The sequence below is a fragment of the Astatotilapia calliptera genome, chromosome 18 (assembly GCF_964374335.1).
Source record: "Astatotilapia calliptera chromosome 18, fAstCal68.1, whole genome shotgun sequence".
Lineage (NCBI taxonomy): Eukaryota > Metazoa > Chordata > Actinopteri > Cichliformes > Cichlidae > Astatotilapia > Astatotilapia calliptera.
The window spans coordinates 3,274,136-3,293,978 of record NC_137439.1 but is presented as its reverse complement, the minus strand read 5'-3'; the positions used below and the strand labels follow the sequence as shown (position 1 = coordinate 3,293,978).

General features: G+C 45.9%; 1 protein-coding gene across 11 annotated transcripts in view; it reads right to left on the bottom strand.

The window, feature by feature from the left end:
- The window catches only part of LOC113010740 (uncharacterized), a 170,689-nt gene that overhangs the window by 28,106 nt on the left and 122,740 nt on the right, over positions 1-19,843 (bottom strand). The window lies entirely within an intron of this gene.

The following is a 19,843-nucleotide window of genomic DNA, read 5'->3' as shown; positions in this document are numbered from 1 at the left end:
GAAAGATCGATGGTGGGTAGGCAGCAGAGGATCAGGGGACCATAACACCATCTTACACAGTTATTAACTAACAAGCTCATTGACTAATCTGAAACATCACTTTGATTTTTCTAACAGCTTCATTGGAAGTTCAGCTCACAGTGGATCTGCAACATGAGCAGCTGAAGAGCTTCAAGAGACGAACTTGAAGTTTAAACACACAGTTGTACAGAAACTGTGGCAAAATGGTTTAAACAACATCCAGTTATCAGAGTGACCGTCACAAATCTGATCTCAGCTCAATAAAAAAACAAAAAGTTTCTGATGGAAGAAAAGTGACAGAGAGGCTGAAGTACTTTCCCCTGTCATCACATCTTTGAGCAGGTAAAAGGATTTAACATCCAGAAACACAGTGATTGGTGACGACCTGCCAGAGGGAGGAGAGGTGGGGTGAGTGAGCACTTGTCAGAGCATAAACTGGAGCCTCAGAGATGTTCAGGTTCTGTTTCCAGCAGTTCTGTGTGATGAGCAGTTCAGATGATCGGATACCAGAAATTCACCTTTGGAAATTCTGGCAGAGACACCAGAGACATCAAGCAGCTGCCCAAACAATGGACTTACAAATTCAACATGGATTTGCCTCCATCTCTGCTCATCATCATCATCATCATCATCATCTTTGCTCTGTTGGATTATTATTCTAACGGTTTGGACTCCCATCATTTTCCTGGTGGATTGCAGCTTCTCCCAACACTGAGAAGATCTGGGGTCTCGCTGTTTTCCTGAAGTATCGAATATTCAGGATTCCTGCTTTCCTGTTGGATTGTTTCCATTAGCACAAAACACTGAGATGAAACAAAATTCAGCACAAGATCTGCTCATTCTCTCCTCCAACCTCCCTCATCCCAAAGATAAGGACAAAATCAGCATTAGCTCAGAGTAGGTTAATGAGATAATTATGATTGATGTGATTTTCTTATTATTCTGTGACTGTTATTATCATTTAATTCTGCCTCTGCTTCACTCCTGCCAAATAAAGTAAAATATCCTGTAATTACAGTCTAAATTGTGGACATACCCTTTTTAAACCTTTGTGAAACAGTAAAGGTAAATATAAGAATATTAATCATTTTATTGTAAACAGCTCTTAGAGGTTACTCTGGGCCTTTAAATATAACTCTCCCTTGGGGCTGACTGTTCAGGCCTCTGACATCAACCCTGTTACTAACAAGTTCCACGATCTAGGGGGGAGCTGTCATACTGAGGGGACTGGTAGGATTTGACCTGCAAGGCTACTCAGCTCTTTGTTTCTTGTCAGTGGACAGAGGGACAACACCTGGACTTTGGTCATTAGAGCTGGGCGAGTCCCCTCACCCACACCGGCTCCATGTGAACTCTACAGACCAGCTTAACTATAAATCAGCTGTGCAGATGTGAAACTGGTGATCGTTGCATCTCCACTTTTTACAGTATCTATGAAGCGTCTTGAGGCAACTTTTGTTGTGATTTGGCGCTATATGAATAAAATTGAATTGAATTGAATTACTGTGTGTGTATGCTTGTATGTGGTACTGTGTGTGGCTGGGGTGTGTTCGTTACCTTTGTGATGGGGAGCCTTTGTCAGCAGCCTCCCAAGTTTCTGTTGCCCCGATCCACAATGGAAAAGCTCTTCTGCGGTGACTAGCTGCAGGTCGCACACTCGGTGCTTGCCGAGGGTCCTGCATCCAGCGTTCCCCTGGAATATTGCTCGTAGCCTCGCAGGTTCACGTATCCAGTGGATCCGCTGTGGATCACCTGCCCAGTGTGTGGGAGTTCTCTGGTGGACATGGAGCTGTTCTCACAGTCTCACGAGTTCGTGCTCGGTGCCCTCTCCATGCTCACTGTTGGGAACATGCCATGCAGACCAGGGAAGCTCTGCAGTCCTGCATGGACTGTTTCATATTGCCAGCACATACCAGAGAGGCTCGTGCTCGCTTTTTTTAATCTAAGCGTACCAGCCAACCACTTCCCGACATGCCTAAGGCTAATGTAGGGAAGGTGGATGCCTCACAGGCAATGGCAGAGTGTCCTCAATACACTGTGTAGCCAGCTCCCTCTCTCGCCAGCCAAGGGCTACTGGAGGACAGCTATCAGGAGGACTTTGAGGCTGAGTCCATCCTCTACTCCGCAGGCTGCTACCTAAACCAGCACATACTTTTTGAGGTGGATAGGGCATTCACAGCTCTGGATATTAGGTTGGGTTGGCCTCCACCTCTGTGGAAAGTGTGGAGCGGCCAATCAGCTCTGGGGATGGACCCTTGGTCACCTCACGACAGCCTTCGTCTCCACAGTCGGCTTAGCGTCTTGCTGGCTGATCATAGCGACCTGCTCCGTAAAAATGTTTTGTATGTAAAAGATTTTAATGAATGGTTCAGTATTAGTGCAAATGTTCTCACTGTAACTGAAACACTTTAGAAGATTTTAATGATCACAAAAACCAGATGTTGGTGGTGATATGATAATAAAGATAATAACACTCACCTTTCTCTGTGGATGTCCAACCAGGGTCACACACAACAATCCCAGCATGTGGGAACATCATCTGTGGGATGTTCTCCTTAAAAATCTCTGTGTTGATGAGCTGAATAATGTTTACACTTGATTTGAGAAAGAACACAACAGTCAGTCGTCTTTGTCAGGTATGGAGGAAGGAAGGCAGCAGAAGTCTTGGCAGAAGAGAATATCCAAGCTAATGGACATCATCCCAGTGGCTCCTGGTGTTGTTAACAGAAAATACAAAGTTACTGTCACATAAAATATAAGTTTAGAGGAAGTTCAGAGAATTAGATCCACACCTCTTCTAGTGTCACAGTTACACATCCTCATCTTTCAGAACAAGAACTCAGCCTTCAAGGTGGATTTGAAACTGTTGCATTTAATGACACAGATCATATTTAAAATACACATACAGGTAAATTTATAACAGAAAGTTTAACCTCCACAAAAAAGTTCAAAATAAATGACCAAGACTGTGACAAATAAATCAGCACAGTATAGAAAGTTAGCTGTTAATATGAGAGCCTCAATTTTAATCTGTTAACTACATGTTAACATGTTGCAGCTCCAGCATTTATTGATTTATCAATTAAACTATTAAAAATAATCTTACAGTAATGAGTCTGTGTCCTTTACGAACTATTAGTTTATTAGTTTTATATTTCCTGGGGTGTTATTCCCAGGAAAGATTAGGATATCAGCCTCTCTGACTTTGTCTCTCGTGAACTCATTTCTAATCTTCTCCAGTGAAAGTCTGAACATCTTCCGTTCGGCCTCCTGTCTTTTTGTCTGTCTGATCTGAACTAGTGTCTTATAAAACAGCAAAGGCTGTTGCTGCTATTCTCTATAAATCTGAAGGGTCTCATAACAATATAACACACCATCCGTGTGCTACGTTTTTTTTTGTTGTTTTTCCTTTTTTTTCCTTTTAGTTATTGTAGGAGTGTTTAGCTTATTTTAGAGTTTAGAAATGTGTTAACATAGAATGTAGAACTATTGTAGAGACATTGATACTGCCCTTAATATAATAAAGGCCTCACTGTGTCGTGAACTTAGGAGTAGATTGTAGGAGACCCCTCCCCCACTTGAACTGTGAAAGTAAAACAGAGAGGAGTTAATGCTGAGTGGAAATTTCCCAGAGAATGTTTGGGTGGGGGTCTCAACATTTTGTAACTGGATAACTGTGGTCTGGAAGGGAGATGGGTTTTATGACCTAGGGAGTCACCTACACCCACAGTGTTTTAACTGTCACGCACACACATCCACACGCACACTCACTCATGTGCACTCACACATACACACAGGTATGTGCACACACTCACACACGAGCACTCACATAGACACGTGGGAACGCGCACATGTAGGCATTCATGTGCTTGTGCACATAGATACAGACACTGAGTTTGCAGCACACCGTAGGGGTTTTATGATGGGGACGCCTCTATAAAGCTGGCTGTAACTAACAAAGGGGTGAAGATTTTGCAGAGGGACACACCGGCCTCGTTTTCCCTTCTAGAAGTGCATGCTTAAATGAAGATGAATAAAGGTTTTGTGAAATAACTACTGAGTTCCGGTGCTGTCTCTGGATGCCTCGACGAATAAAAGAACTGGGGTAAAACTGATTTCGCAACAGTTTTGGTGCCGAAACCCTGGGATTTGCTCGAGGCCCAGAGAGGATGAATTGGCAGAGCTGAGATCGTGAAACGAGGCGAACAGAGAGCTAGCTTACATGATTAAAAGGTAAGCACGACCTGTTTATTTTCGAACCGTGCATATTGTTTAAAGCCTAAATTATCTGTTCGGTAAGTTGAACGTATCTCAGTGTAAATTCACTCAGTATGTTAAAGAAACGGTGTGTCTTAGTTAGTAATTAATAGAATCGGTGTTTCATCCGTGGCGGTGTGTGATCCGTCTTTAGTTATTAGGAAAAAAGTGGCGGTGTGTGATCCGTCCCCGTGCGTTAAAGCAGGGAACTTGTGTTACTATTAGTTACAAAGCAGGGCTGAGAGGCCTCGTCGCCGGCTGAGGGCCGTGTGCGCTCCGAGTTTGGCAACTCCACCCTTGGTCGGACGCGTCCTTGGGATTTGCCGGGGTGGTGACCTGGGCACCGGGGGCGCCCTAAATAACTAAAGCTAGGTGTTGGAATCCTCTGTGCTCCTGTTCTGGCGGTATGCGAATTGGTGGGGGTCCAGGGTGGGGGGGAGACAGGATTTGAAGTGTGCTAGGACCAGTCGCTCTAAGCACTTAGTGATGATGGGGGTGAGTGCTACTGGGCGGTAGTCATTGAGGCAAGATGGGTTGGAGTTTTTGGGTATCGGGACGATGGAGGTGGATTTGAAGCAGGCCGGTACCACAGCGTGGGCCAAGGACAGGTTGAATATGTCTGTCAGCACTCCTGCAAGCTCCCCAGAACACGCTCTGAGAACACGCCCGGGGATGCCATCAGGACCTGCAGCCTTGTGGACATTGATCCTGCTCAGCACCGCTCCTACATCGGTGGGGGAGAGAGTCAGAGGTTGGTGGTCTGGCGTCATGTCTGCTTTGGTTGTGGTTGTGGGGTTCCCTCGCTCAAAACGAGCATAGAAGTTGTTGAGCTCGTTGAGGAAGGAGACATCAGAGGATGTGGGGGAGGGTTTGGTGGTCCTGTAGTCTGTGATGGTCTGGAGTCCTTGCCACATGCGTCGGGGGTTGGAGTTGGAGAAGTGTTCTTCTACCTTCTTTTTTTAATGGTGTTTGGCTTTTTTGATGCCCTTCTTTAGATTAGCCCTGGCTGTACTGTAGGCGTGTGCATCTCCTGACCTAAAGGCGGTGTTGCGGGCCTTCAAGAGGAGACGGTTCATCCAAGGCTTCTGGTTGGGGTACATGGTGATCCGTTTCTGGGGTGGTGACACTGTCTGTGGTTTCGGAGATGTAATCCAGTACAGATGAGGCGTACTGGTCCAGGTCTGTGTGGGTGAACATATTCCAGTCTGTGTTTTTAAATCTGTCCTGGAGCACTGCGTCTGTCCCCTCTGGCCACACTTTAATTGTCCTCACAGCAGGTTTCACACGTTGGATGAGTGGTGAATACCGAGGTGTGAGGAACATGGAGAGATGGTCCGATTGTCCAATGTGGGGGAGGGGTGTGGCTTTGTAGGCTCCACCCAGGTTGGAATACACATGGTCTAAAGTCTTGTCTCCTCTGGTGTGGCAGGAGACATGTTGGTGGAATCTGGGGAGGACTGTCTTTAAGTTGGTGTGGTTGAAGTCGCCAGCAACAATAAAAGCAGCCTCGGGGTGTTTATTCTGGTGTTTGTTAATGGCTGCAGAAAGTTCTTTCATGGCCAACCTAGCATTAGCGTCGGGGGGTATATACACGGCAGTGAGTATGATCGAAGTGAGTTCTCTGGGGAGATAATAAGGTCTGCATTTGACCATTAAAAACTCCGCATTAGGTGAGCAGTGACTCTCAGTAGTAGTGGAGTTCATGCACCAAGCATTGTTAATATAAATGCACAAACCTCCACCTCTGGTCTTGCCGGAGTCATCTGCTAGCCTGTCGGCTCGGTGTGTGTGGCGTCCTGCTAACTCGATAGCATTGTCCGGGCAGCTGTTGTTCAACCATGTTTCGGTGAAAAACATGACATTTGAGTCCATAATCCGTCTGTTGTTAGTGATGGAGAGCCGTATCTCATCCATTTTGTTTGCCAGAGAACGGACATTGGCGAGGAAAATACTGGGTAAAGGCAGCCGGTGTGGTGTTAGCTTTAGCTTAGCCCGTAGCCCTCCGCGCCTACCTCGCCTTTGTTTACGATCCCGGCGCCGTCTGCGTGCACTTCCGCCTGGCCGGGGAAAGTGGGCAGCCTCCGGTGTTCTGGAGATCTCTGGGATGAGTCAGAGATCGGCGATAAAACTGTTGGAGTTATGAGTCCAGATGTCCAGAAGCTCTTGTCTGCTGTAGGTCAGCAACGCACAGCAATTCTGGACGAATAATCTGGTTAAAAGTAGATAAGTTGCTTTGTTAGTGAGAGAACGACTGCTTGGCTCAGCCCACTGACTGCAGTGTGTGTAGACTGTGCAGTTTGTGTGAAAGCGCCGTTAGAGTCGGCGTCTCGTCTGAAGTACGGGAGTCAATTAAAGTAACAAAAAGAATTCGTGTCTAAAAGTGTGTGTTTGTGGTGTGCAGAAATCGCGGCAGGCGGCCGTGTCGCGAATTGTTGCAAACTGTGAAGTCAATTGGGGGGTTTAATTTGGTTTTATATTTTTTGGGGAAGAGTAGCCGCGGTATCGAGTCCGTGGCGCAGTTTGAATAATTTGTGAGGTGTACAAGAGCGGACGGCACTCGCTCTGTGTGCTGATTAGAGCGTTGTCCGGAATCAGCAGAAGTGTCTCGCAGAAAGTTTGAATGGGACTGCGAGAAGCATGAGGTGTGTGAGCCAGCATCGAGGGGCGGGTTCACAGGTGGAACGAACAAAGAGTAAAATGTGCGTGTGTGTGAGAGAGAAAGAAAAGGTGGGGGCGAGTGATCAGCCTGTGAGTGTGTGTGAATTCTTTGATGACAAAGAGGGAGGCAAAGTAGATTAGTTGATTTTCTGTGAAATAATAAATAGTCAAGAAATCGTAGTGATCAAAGAGGAGAAAGTGAACTAAAGTAAATAAAAAATAAACAGTGGATTAGTGTTAAAGTAATGATAAATAAATTGATAAAATTAACAGTAACATTTAAAGGTGATCAAGTACTCAAGGATGAATGGAGAATTTGATTGCTGACTGTATGAGAGCTGTTCGGGTGAAAGGAAGATGAGGTTGGAGGAGTGAGTTAACAGGTTAATGTGTGGGTGTAAAACAAAAAAAGAGAGAAAGAAAATCATGAAAACAAAGAAAATAAAAAGTGTGGAAGTGTGAGTGGGAAATTGTCTCCAACTGGGGGAAGCAGTGACACTACAGGTCACCTTCTTCCCCTGCTGGACACAAAAGAAAACATAATTTGGAGTGTTGTGGATGAAAATAATTAACAACAACATCAAGAAGATTTTTGTGTTTGCGGTTAAGACCAAATAAAAATGTCATTTTTGGGGTTTAAAGTCAGTAGAGTTCAAAACAAAATAAGCAGAGATGTGTTGCTTTAGGAGTGATGAAAACATATGCAGTCACAGTGAATAATGAAAGTCTCTCAGTCTGTCGATTACAGGTGGGGAACGGACCTGGATCAATTCTCCACGGGCAGCAGTCGGAAGAAAATTATAGGTTAAAATCATTAGAAAAAAATAGAAACACCCAGCCAGAATTTCTTGGCTGAATTGTTTTGCAGCTTCCCGTCCTCATCCTGAACAAGCAAGCTCCAAGGAAGCTGATCTCTCCCTGAAGACACTGAGTGCAGTTCCAGAAGCACGAGCATGAACATCAACAGTGGACAGGAGTCCAAGAGACAATACCAGAGTTCTGAGCAGAGAGGTCCAGGACTTTTGAGAAGACTGTCTGAGCTTGACATTTGCCATGTTTGGAGTGAGATGGCAATGAAAGAGACAGTGGGACAAAGAGAGACACGGGACAAAGCTGAACAAACTGACTGCCATTGGACAGAAAAGTGGGAGAGAAGAAAAGGAGCAGAAGAGGATTGAGGCGGCTGTTTTAGTGTGGGGAATCAAATTAGGTTAAGGAATCCGGGGAGACAAGCGACTGCCTGGAAGTGGAGGATTGACACAGTGTCCAGACCACCACAAAAGGGGGAGGAAGACAAGCACTGAGGTATGCAAGTGTACTGTTCGAATAATGGAAAGTGACACGACACATACAGATAATATGCACCAGAGATAACACAAAATCACACACAAAGTGTTACACATTAAAAGAGGGTATTTGTAGAAGGGGTTAACAACACTCAGTGTGGTTGCCTATGGTAACCTGTAAGCATTTGGGGTTTAGCTGTGCCTGATTATGACAGAGTTTTTCATTTAGATGTTTCTGAAACAAAATTTGCAGTGAACGGAGTTTTGTTTCAGAAAAAAGGGGGAAGGTACATAAAAGGATACATAAAAACAGAAAATGTATTAACCCGACTAACACACACACACACACACACACACGTAATGAAGATCAAACACAATTTTAAGTAGGCAATACTGTTACCATCATCCTGTCTGGTTTATTGAGTGGGTTGAGAACTGATACATAGACGACTGAATTAGTATTATTTTGGGGAACATGATAGCAGGGGTGAACAGAGTCCTGCAGCCAGAGTTTAAATGAGTGAAACTTGCAGATTTGTTGTTTTTGTGTTGTTTTGTTTTTTGTTTTGTTTTGTTTTTGTTTCTGAAGTATGGGGAAGGTTTTACCATGGCACCAAGTTTTAGATTTGGTGTTTTCTCACCTATAAGAGAAAGAACATTCTGTGACAAGTCCTAAGACCGGGCTTCTGTATTTTTTCTTTTTCTTTTGTTTTATAGTTTTATTTGTCATTTTTCATTTCATTTTTATTTTTTAAACAGTGCACTGATTTCTGTTTGTGAATTTCTTTTCTTTAAGCAGATCTGCACGTCGGGAATTAAAGTGCTGTACGACATGTCGAGAAAACCGTTACAAGTGAGTTTCTCCACATTAAAATGGGCTCTGGAGAAAGCCACTTATTTGGGACAATTAGAAAATGAGAGTCCCTTCCTAAAAAGGATTCAGCGAGGTAATCCGATCTAAAGTTCTTCTTTTTCTTTTTGAAATGACGTCATTTTGCTGAGAGTGGAAACTAAATGTGACGATAGGTTCCACTATCAGCAAAGAAAGAAAGAATGGATGAATGAATGAATGGAAATAAAAACAAACTGACTGACTGGTAAAAGCTGACAAGACTTAACCACGACTCAAGGTTAACCTCCACCTAGACAGGACAAAAGGGTGGATGAATTTATGTTTCCTTTTACAGGAGCAGAAAGATGACAGCAACATCCGAGGTTGCGTGATGGTTTAACCTTTTAAATGCCATTTTCTGTGTTTGTGAATCTATCAGGGGTGTGTTATTCATGGGCTTGTGTTGCTCACAGAAGTTACTGTGAGAAAGTGTGTACACACCTGCGCAGCGCTAACATTTGCATTCTCTTTTCTACAGCATTACAGTTCTTCATGTGATTTGATGATGTGATTTCTGACAGAACAATTGGTGGATTTTTGTTTCTCTACTACAGGTTATGAGTTGGTGATGCTGTTACACTGTGTGGTTGGGAAAATGTGAAGGTTACTTTAACAATGTGAATAACATGTGAGAAATTTTCTGTGTTGAAAACTAGTGTCACTTCTTTCCACAGCTATGGATGGCTAACTTTATGGTCTTTTTATGGCACCTCTGGAATGTGGATGGCCGACGCCTGCCCACCACACGATCCATGTGTGTTGCTAATGTTTGTTTTCTTTAAGAGTGCATGTGGAGGATTCGGCAGAAGTGGACAAGTGACATGAGAAAAACAAATAAGGGATGCAGTGTTTATGGAATAGTTGAAGATGGGCTATTGAGCTCATAGTGATAAAATGGGTGGAGTGACATTGTTTAAGGAAAGTCACAGATTAAATTGTGGAATAAATTGGGATGATTCATGATTTGGGACAAATTATGGTAATAATAGTGATTTAATGATTGGAGAAAACCTGCACATGATACTTGTCTGTTATGCTGAGTAATTTATCACTCTCATGATCTATAGTTGGTTGCAAATGCGAAGTTTGATTTAACAGATTTGTCTTCCAGGTTACAGGCTCCAGGTGGAGCTGGAGTTAAACAAGCTTAACATGTGACTGCTGATTAATGTTTTTACACAGGGTTACAGGTTGGAGTATGGCTGCTCCAAGTGGGAAACCCTGGAGATTGTTTTAGAGAGAATGTGCGACATTCTTGTGCATGTCTCATTGGGGAGTTGACACATGGCGAAAGCCGTGTGGGGAGAGGAGTGTTATTTTAATCTGTAGATGTCGTGAGGTGCCATGACGAGAAGGAGTGGCTGAGAGGATCGTCCACAAGATGGGAGCTGAGGCCAGGAGAGAGGCTTCAGGAGGATCAGAGATCATCTTCAGCACAGCAGACATCACACAGAGAGCTGTGCTACTGAGCTTCCAGGAGATCAAGAGGAGACTTCCCACAGCAAGATTTTAAATAAAATGAGAGAGTCAACGTTGACGCTGAGGAAGACCACTAAGGTGTACGACGTGCTCTGCCTTAAATCTTCAGCAGCGTTGGAACACGAGAACTTTAGGGATGGAGAGAGCGTGCCAAGCTCCAAAAGTGACAGCGCAGAGGAAGTCCAGTGATGGAATTGTGATTCTGTGTGAGGCACAAATACTAGGAGACTGGGAAATAGTGGACACCACTTTTCCCAAGGATGAAGATCACCTAAATTGTGTCACTTTGCCATGCAGATTTGATGCTCTGCAGAGAAGCCTTCTGCGAGGGAGAGATGTAAACAGACGAGCCTTTTATCTACATTTAAATCATGTCAACTGCTGGTTGAGGGGGAATTGGAGAGAAACGGTAGTGTTAGGTGTGACTGTTGTTATTGTAACTGTGATTTTTCTTATAAGTGAATTGCCCAGAGACAGACCTGAATGCATTCCAGCGACTCCACCATCACAGGCCACGGTGAAGCAAACCAAACGTAGTGAAACAGGTAAATCAGATGAGTGTTTTGATTATTATGGCGGTGTAGAGTTGGACTACGTTAAAGGGTCCACAATCTCGTATACATTTGATCTTTGTGCTGTCATTAAATGCAAGGGCTTGCTGAACAGTTGAGTCCAACGTCTTTAATGGCAGTACAAAATTGGATGGCATTAGATATGTTGTTGGGAGAAAAAGGAGGCGTTTGCACGAAGATTGGAGATATGTATTGTACTTTCATTCCTTTTTTTTTTTTTTTTTTTTTTTCCGCCTGTCCCATTTGGTTCTTTAGCCATCAGAATTGTTGTCTGAAGACCAACAAGGATACCAAATGGATTTACTTTGCCAAATGGATCATCGTGGCATTGCCGTATTGGTCCATTTGGTCGATCTTTGTTTTTATTATTTATTATATTTTATTTTCAGATGTTACAGACGGGACAGACATGAGTGAGAGATAGGAAAGGGAGAAAGAAAGAGGAAGGAAAAGAAAAACAGAAGGGGAGAGGGACAGTGAGAAAGGGGGGAGAAAAAAATCTCCTGGATCACCTGTTGAGAGAAGAAGAATAGAAAACAAGCAAAAAAAACAAAGCAACATACTAAATACAACACCATCGCATTAATCTAGCTAAGTGTAAACAGCAGTAAATACTAAATATTCAATGTTGTTGTGCAGCACGCAGGACCGACAGCGCACAATGTGCTTTGAAGTAGCAGCCAAGAAAGGTGTAATTTAAGTCTACGAACAGTGAACACCCATGTGCACACCTGTGTGGATCAGCACGCTTGTATTCAAATGGTTTCCACATGTAATGGTCTGCAAGAGGATGTAGCGAGCCATAGCCCCGTCCCCCAGGGCATGAAGCAGGCATGGAGGAGATCCAGGCCCCAGACATCCAGAGGCCTCAGAGTGCGAGAGCCCAAGGAGGACCACCGGAGGGGCATCCGTGCCACCCTCATGGGAAGGGCTGAGGATCCCCAGACTCCACCTCTCTGGGAGTTCCCAGAGAGGTGGAGTCTAAGACCCGACCTGACATATAGACACAGACAAACAGGCACACACAGACACAAACATGCATTCCCACCCTCATGCACACATATTCACTTATTCACTGCAAACCGTTTTATTCTCCGCGGGAGTTTGCTTCATTCATCCTGGCCGCTGTTTACATCCCGCCAGACGCGGATGCGCAAGCAGCTCAGTGCGCACTCGCAGAGCAGATTCTCCACACGGAGCGGACATACCCGGACTCTCTCATCATTGCTCTTGGGGACTTTAACAAAGCCAATCTGAGCCATGAGCTTCCGAAATACAAGCAGTATATTAAATGCCCGACCAGAGAGGAGAGGACATTGGACCACTGCTACAGCACGATCAGCGGGGCCTATCGCGCGGTGCCGCGCGCTTCACTCGGACTTTCTGATCACGTCATGATCCACCTAATCCCCGTCGTGAGGACCAAAAAACTGTGGAGCAACGAGGCTGTGGAGGAGCTTCGCACGTGTTTGGAGTCTACAGACTGGGACACAATGAAGGCTGCTTCTAACAGCTTGGACGAGTTTACGGACACTGTCACCTCCTATATCCACTTCTGTGAGGACAGCATTGTGCCATCACGCACCAGGGTGAGTTATAACAATGACAAACCCTGGTTTACCCCTAAACTCAAAAAGCTGTGGCTGGAAAAGAGTAAGGCGTTCAGAAGCGGAGACAGGGACTGCTACAGAGAGGCCAAGTACAGGTTCACTAAAGAAGTGGACATTGCCAAACATCAGCACTCTGAGAAGATGCAGCAGCAGATCTCAGAGAATGACTCGGCCTCTGTGTGGAAAGGTTTTAGGAATATTACAAACTACAAGCCTAAAACCCCCCACTCCACTGATGACTTGCTCTTAGCCAACACCCTCAACGACTTCTACTGTCGTTTTGATGAGCCATCAGGCAGCCTTCACACCTCCAACGACCCCAACAATAGAGGCACTTTGGACACTCATTCCCCCACCTCTCCCCCCTCCATAGAGCCATCACCACCTTCAAACTGTTCACCTGCAACACCCGCCCCCTCACCCCACACAAAAGAGGATTTCACACCACCTCCTCCGACCACAACTCTTCATATTCATGAAGCAGATGTGAGGAAGCAGTTTAGGAGTCTGAATGCTCGGAAAGCTCCCGGCCCAGACGGTGTGTCTCCTGCCACCCTCAGACACTGTGCAAACGAGCTGGCCCCAGTGTTTTCTGGCATCTTCAACTCCTCACTGCAGGCATGTCATGTGCCTGCCTGCTTCAAGTCCTCTACCATAATCCCTGTCCCCAAGAAACCTAGGATCACTGGACTAAATGACTACAGACCCGTGGCTCTGACATCTGTGGTCATGAAGTCATTTGAGCGCCTAGTTCTCTCCCATCTCAAGACCCTCACGGCCCCCCTCCTGGACCCCCTGCAGTTTGCATATAGAGCCAACAGGTCTGTAGACGACGCCATCAACATGGCCCTACACTTCATCCTGCAGCATCTGGACTCCCCAGGAACCTACGCCAGGATCCTGTTTGTGGACTTCAGCTCTGCCTTCAACACCATCCTTCCAGACCATCTCCGAGGCAAGCTTTCCCAGATGAATGTGCCTGATCCCATCTGCCGGTGGATCACTGACTTCCTGACGGACAGGAAGCAGCACGTGAGGCTGGGGAAGAATGTCTCGGACTCCCGGACCATCAGCACCGGCTCCCCTCAGGGCTGTGTTCTTTCTCCTCTGCTCTTCTCCCTGTACACCAACTGCTGCACCTCCACCCACCAGTCTGTCAAGCTAATCAAGTTCGCAGATGACACCACCGTCATTGGGCTCATCTCTGACGGGGATGAGTCTGCCTACAGGAGGGAGGTTGAACGTCTGGTGTCTTGGTGCAGCCACAACAACCTGGTGCTGAATGCCCAGAAGACAGTGGAGATTATTGTGGACTTCAGGAAGCACACAGCCCCACTCCCCCCCATCATCCTGACTGACACCCCCATCACCTCTGTGGACTCATTCCGCTTCCTGGGTACCACCATCACCCAGGACCTGAAGTGGGAGCCCACCATCACCTCCGTCATCAAGAAAGCCCAGCAGAGGATGTACTTCCTGAGGCAGCTGAAGAAATTCAACCTGCCAACACGGATGATGATGCAGTTCTACACTGCAATCATCGAGTCCATCCTCACCTCCTCCATCACCGTGTGGTACGCTGGAGCCACTATCAGGGACAAACAGAGACTGCAGCGTGTTGTGCGCTCTGCTGAGAAGGTGATTGGCTGCAGACTCCCATCTCTGCAGGACCTGTACACCTCCAGGACACTGCGGCGTGCAGCCCGGATCTCAGCTGACCCTTCTCACCCTGGACACAGTCTGTTTGACCTGCTCCCCTCAGGCAGGAGGCTCCGGTCCATTCGCACCAGAACCTCTCACCATAACAACAGTTTCTTCCCCTCTGCTGTCGGACACATGAACAATAACCGTATGACTGTTCCCACCACTAACACATGACCCTACGCTGTGTCACTGCATCATTCCATGTTTGGCACTGATCACCACCTGCACTCATGTATATATCTTTCTACGTAGCACTCATAATTCTTATTCTCATGTATATATGTTTGGCACTGATCACCACCTGCACTCATGTATATATCTTTCTACGTAGCACTCATAATTCTTATTCTCATGTATATATCTCATGTATATCTCATGCACATATCTTTCTTTCTACATAGCACTTTAATTCTTATTGTCTGCACTGAAGCACCGCAGCAATTTCCTAATGTTGTAAACCTCAACATCTGGCAATAAACCCATTCTGATTCTGATTCTGATTCTGATATACAAACACTCAGCACTCACCCAACGTAAGGACTGACATAAATGGACATGTTCACACAATCACACTCCCCAAACATACTCTATACCCCGGGTCCAGGTACCCTCGCCCCCAGAGGGGGAAACAGAACCCAGACCCAAGAGATGTTACCCTTCCCCCCGGGGTGGAGGCAAGCAGACCGCCCCAGGCTCCGCAGCAGCAGGGGGGCCAATCGGACAGCCAACATCTCCTCCCAGCCCCCCCGCCCCGATGGCTAGTAGAGAACGGAGGTGTGTGAAGACCCCATACCTCCCTCCTCCCGCTCATGTGTAGTGTTGCTGCATGTTGTTCTAAAGTGCATTTAAAACAAGGGAGAGCATGGTGCTGCTGCCAGAGAGCAACAGGTGTTGGCACGGCCCCTCCCGAGAACCCTCAATGTCTACATGGATTTAAAATTGAGAGGTGGGCACCAGCGCCAGAGGTAGGTTTGAGTACACAGACCGTCCACTGGATGCCGTTAACGTGCCCACCCTCAAGGCCCTATATATATGTGTGTGTGTGTTATGAGAGTGTGAGTAATGTGGATGTCTAAGTTGTGAGATAAAATTGAGGCACAGGTGGCCAGAAGGGGACAGGGGGGGGGAATGTCTCCCCTGCACCCTGGTGACACACCCGCACCCCAAGGCCCTACCTGTGTGGGTGAGTGTGGTGGAGCGGGAAGAGGGAGGTAGCCGGGGATGGGGAGGAAAAGGAGGGAGGGGAGGATGCCCCTCCCTAGGGCCAGCTCCCCCCGCTGACCCCAGTAGGCACCCCCGTCCTCTGGTACCCACCAAGGCAAGGGAGCCCAGGTCCGTCCAGACCGGGGCCTACGGTAGCAGCACTGCCAAGCCCCACAGGACCCGGGGCAGCCCACCCTACCCCACCGCAGAGGAAACTGTACCCACCCCAACATTCAATCATCTCCCAGACTACACAAGACAACAGACACCCAGGTTAAGTTTATTCTCCACCTCTCCTATGTCTCTCCCTCACCTGCAGAGTGGACTCCTGCAAGGATGGAACAACCTCCCCGCCAGTTGAAGAGGCCCCCAGTTTGGCCGATGCACAAGAGGCCCCCTGCGCCAGGGTTGAGCCCCCGTGCACCCATCCGCTCACAACCTCGGTGACACACCGACGAGGACCGAAGCCCCCAAGGCCCAGCCAGAGCCCCAGCACGGAGGCGAAGCACCCCCGAACCCCAAACCCCCACGCCTGCCCCGGATCCACTCAGGGGCAGCCAGGCCACCAGGCCAGTAACCTACGTCCACCAGTACAGACCATCCTCCAGCCCTGCTGCACGCAGCCACGAGGAGAACAACCTCTAAGAGCGACCAGAGCCACTAACCAGGTTATGAACACAACCCCCGGGTTAAGCCCTCCAGGGATAACGTCTCTAAGGGTCCTCCAGGCGCCCTAAGCCCGTCCCAACTCCACATCAACCACAGTAGCTAAGGCGGGACCAAACCACGACCCCTTACCCCTGCTAGGTGATGAAGCCGATCAAAGGAGCCCAGAGGGATTGATCAAATGTGGTGGCAGAGGATATATCGAGACTAATGTGATCTATTAGATGGTTTCTATATTGGCTAGAATTAAGATTATTTTTATTTTTCCAGTTCATGAGGACCGTTTTCTTGGCGATGCATAGGGGAGTAAAAACCATGTGGACTGTATTAGTTTCTGTAGTGACCTCATCCAATTTTCCCAACAAGCATACTAAAGGGGAGGTTGGAATTTTACATTTCAGACACTTTGATAAGTCTTCACATATCTCGTGCCAAAACTTCTGCACTGGTGGACAGAACCAAAGAGCGTGAATGTAATTGTCTGGTGTATTGCCTTGACAGTGTGAGCAGTTGTTGGAAGATGTAAAGCCCATCTTAAACATCCGATGACCTGTATAGTGCGCTCTTATGGAACGCCAGGACTGCCATAATGAATTAATTAAATACACCATTAAATAATTAATTAAAATTGGAATTAATTAATTAAATAAATAGGTATGACACATGTAATTAATTATTGACACATTTCATTAATTATTTAATGATATATTTATTTATTTCATTTTGGCAGTCCTGGCGCCTGGCTCTCATCTTTAATTAATTTTATCTGTCAGCCTCACCCATCAAACTCAGGGGGCGGGGTTAACGCTGCCCATGCAGCTTCTCTAACATTTGATTGGTTGCCGTGCAAAGTTCAATTCAATTCAATTTTATTTATATAGCGCCAAATCACAACAAAAGTCGCCTCAAGGCGCTTCATAGATACAGAGAAAAACCCAACAATCATATGACCCCCTATGAGCAAGCACTTTGGCGACAGTGGGAAGGAAAAACTCCCTTTTAACAGGAAGAAACCTCCGGCAGAACCAGGCTCAGGGAGGGGCGGGGCCATCTGCTGCGACCGGTTGGGCTGAGAGAAGGAAGACAGGATAAAGACATGCTGTGGAAGAGAGACAAAGGTTAATAACAGATATGGTTCAATGCAGAGAGGTCTATTAATACATAGTGAGTGAGAAAGGTGACTGGAAAGGAAAAACTCAATGCATCATGGGAATCCCCCAGCAGCCTACATCTATTGCAGCATAACTAAGGGAGGATTCAGGGTCACCTGGTCCAGCCCTAACTATATGCTTTAGCAAAAAGGAAAGTTTTAAGCCTAATCTTAAAAGTAGAGATAGTGTCTGTCTCCCGAATCCAAACTGGAAGCTGGTTCCACAGAAGAGGGGCCTGAAAACTGAAGGCTCTGCCTCCCATTCTACTTTTAAATACTCTAGGAACAACAAGTAGGCCTGCAGAGCGAGAGCGAAGTGCTCTAATATGGTGATATGGTACTACAAGGTCATTAAGATAAGATGGGGCCTGATTATTTAAGACCTTGTATGTGAGGAGCAGGATTTTGAATTCAATTCTGGATTTAACAGGAAGCCAATGAAGGGAAGCCAAAACAGGAGAAATATGCTCTCTCTTTCTAGTCCCTGTCAGGACTCTTGCTGCAGCATTTTGGATTAGCTGAAGGCTTTTCAGGGAGTTTTTAGGACATCCTGATAATAATGAATTACAGTAGTCCAGCCTGGAAGTAATAAATGCATGAACTAGTTTTTCAGCGTCACTCTGAGACAGGATATTTCTAATTTTAGAGATGTTGCGCAAATGGAAGAACGCAGTCTTACATATTTGTTTAATATGTGCATTGAAGGACATGTCCTGGTCAAAAATCACTCCAAGGTTCCTCACCGCGTTACTGGAGGCCAAGGTAATGCCATCCAGAGTAAGAATCTGGTTAGATACCATATTTCTAAGCTTTTCAGGGCCGAGTACAATAACCTCAGTTTGATCTGAATTAAGAAGCAGAAAGTTAGCGGCCATCCAGGTCTTTATGTCTTTAAGACATTCCTGCAGTTTAACTAATTGGTGTGTGTCATCTGGCTTCATGGACAGATAGAGCTGGGTGTCATCAGCATAGCAGTGAAAATGTATGCTATGTCTTCTAATGATACTGCCTAAGGGAAGCATGTATAATGTAAACAGAATTGGTCCTAGCACTGAACCCTGTGGAACTCCATAATTAACCTCAGTGTGTGAAGAGGACTCTTCATTTACATGCACAAATTGGAGTCTATTAGATAGATATGATACAAACCACTGCAGCGCAGTACCTGTAATACCTAAAGTAAGTCAAAACAGGTCGATCCTAGATAATCGATTGCTTGTGTAGACTTGGAGCAGCCAGGTATCCCAGAATGCATTCCAAATCACAGGCAGCAATGGTGGTGGTGTAGTTTTAAAATACCCCGTTTTTCTGTCACCAGCTACACTTTTAACAGTGTTTTAGCTGCGAATGTCGCGCCGTAATCTTCACATGTCTGGTCAGGTTGTCAACATAGAACATGTTTGCAAAAGTGCTCAGATGTTTTCAGAGATTTCACTAGCTCTGCTAACAGTCAGCATGCAGAGTGCACCGAGGGGGTTACGTTAACCGGTTTGTTTACATATTCCACTCTCCGTGTTCCACATGTTGCATTCGCAGATTCTCATTTTCACCGAACGATCGTCTCTTTCCGCCTGGTCTTGTGTCTCTGTGCTTCTGTAACATAAAGAACGAGCTGACATTTTTCTCACGAAACCAGCGATCAGCTCAACAGACCCTCAGTTTACCTGCATGCATTCTCCTCCTCATCTGTCAGCTGTTTAACACCTGCTGCTAATTCAAGAAACACGCCTACGTTACCTGGTGATAGTCACAGTTTAACTGGGCAGCCGGTGCTCGATATAACGCAATGTCAGCGCATTTTTCTGCAAAAGATAAGGAAATATAGTATTTTTCCTGAACGCAGAGCTGCTGGAGCTTGTTTCCTTGCAGAGCACTTTATAGGCGAAGCAGCTTCATCCAATGTCCAATCACCCGCACACAGCTTTGAATCCTCGCCTGAGTTTTAGCTCTCAGTGGTTAAACGCTTAATACACTCAGGTTTTGTCTGTCGGGTCACGTTTACTTCGCTGTTTTATTTACAACTGAGCAAATTGATTTGGCTGAGGTTAAAGTTACGTTTCATAACTGCATAGTTTTACAGACGTTTAATGGTTCACTGGCACATGTGTTAGACTGAACTATTCGCTTTTCTTTATCTGGTGTGTTTTGGATTTAACAGTGAATCTTGAGAGTAAACTGATTTTTAAAATGTTTTAAAGAAAGAGAAGAGGAGGCGCATTTCCACAGAGAGGAGTTTGCAACAGCATGTTCATCATGAAGACTGCAACCTGGACAGAAATATTATATCATCTGTTTTTTAATAGTTATTCAACTTTATTCTAAGCACCAGGTGTCTGTTAGAATAT